The sequence below is a fragment of the Arachis duranensis genome, chromosome 9 (genome assembly GCF_000817695.3).
Source record: "Arachis duranensis cultivar V14167 chromosome 9, aradu.V14167.gnm2.J7QH, whole genome shotgun sequence".
Lineage (NCBI taxonomy): Eukaryota > Viridiplantae > Streptophyta > Magnoliopsida > Fabales > Fabaceae > Arachis > Arachis duranensis.
This window is the reverse complement of record NC_029780.3, coordinates 56,001,207-56,002,460: the sequence shown is the minus strand read 5'-3', so window position 1 is coordinate 56,002,460 and position 1,254 is coordinate 56,001,207.

The window sequence follows — 1,254 nt, the reverse complement described above, 5'->3', positions numbered from 1 at the left end:
AGATGACCAAAAGGTGTCCTTCTGACATGCTTTCAGAGTCGACCATTTTGAATATATTCTATTATGGTCTATCTGAGTTCTCTAAAATGTCACTGGACCATTCTACAGGTGGATCCATTCACCTAAAGAAAACGCCTGCAGAAGCTCAAGAACTTATTGACATGGTTGTAAATAACCAGTTCATGTACACTTCTGAGAGGAATTCCGTGAATAATGGGACGTCTCAGAGAAAGGGAGTTCTTGAGATTGATGCTTTGAATGCCATATTGGCTCAGAACAAAATGTTGACTCAGCAAGTCAACATGATTTCTCAAAGTCTGAATGGATGGAAAAATGCATCCAACAGTACTAAAGAGGCATCTTCTGAAGAAGAAGCTTATGATCTTGAGAACCTTGCAATGGCAGAGGTAAATTACATGGGTGAACCTTATGGGAACACCTATAATTCATCATGGAGAAATCATCCGAATTTCTCATGGAAGGATCAACAAAAGCCTCAACAAGGCTTTAATAATGGTGGAAGAAATAGGCTCAGCAATATCAAGCCTTATCCATCATCTTCTCAGCAACAAACAGAGAATTATGAACAGAATCCCTATAACTTAACAAACTTAGTCTCTGATCTATCTAAGGCCACTTTAAGTTTCACGAATGAAACAATGACCTCCATAAAAAATATGGAGGCACAAGTGGGCCAGCTGAGTAAGAAAGTAACTGAAACTCCTCCTAGTACTCTCCCAAACAATACAGAAGAGAATCCAAAGAGAGAGTGCAAGGCCATTGATATAGTCAATATGGCCGAATGCAGAGAGGGAGGAAAGGACAAAAATCCTAGTGAGGAAGACCTCCTGGGACGTCCTCTGAGCAAGAAGGAGTTCCCTATTGAGGACCCAAAGGAATCTGAGACTCATATAGAGACCATAGAGATTCCATTAAATCTCCTTCTGCCATTCATGAGCTCTGAAGATTATTCTTCCTCTGAAGAGGATGAAGATGTAACTGGAGAGCAAGTTGCTCAAATCTAGAAGCCATCATGAAGCTGAATGCCAAGTTATTTGGTAATGAGACTTGGGAAGGTGAACGTCCCTTGCTTATTAGTGAACTAGATACCTGGATTCAGCAAACTTTACCTCAAAAGAGACAAGATCCTGGCAAATTCGTATTACCCTGTACCATAGGCACCATGACCTTTGAGAAAGCTCTGTGTGACCTAGGGTCAGGCATAAATCTTATGCCACTCTCTGTAATGGAGAA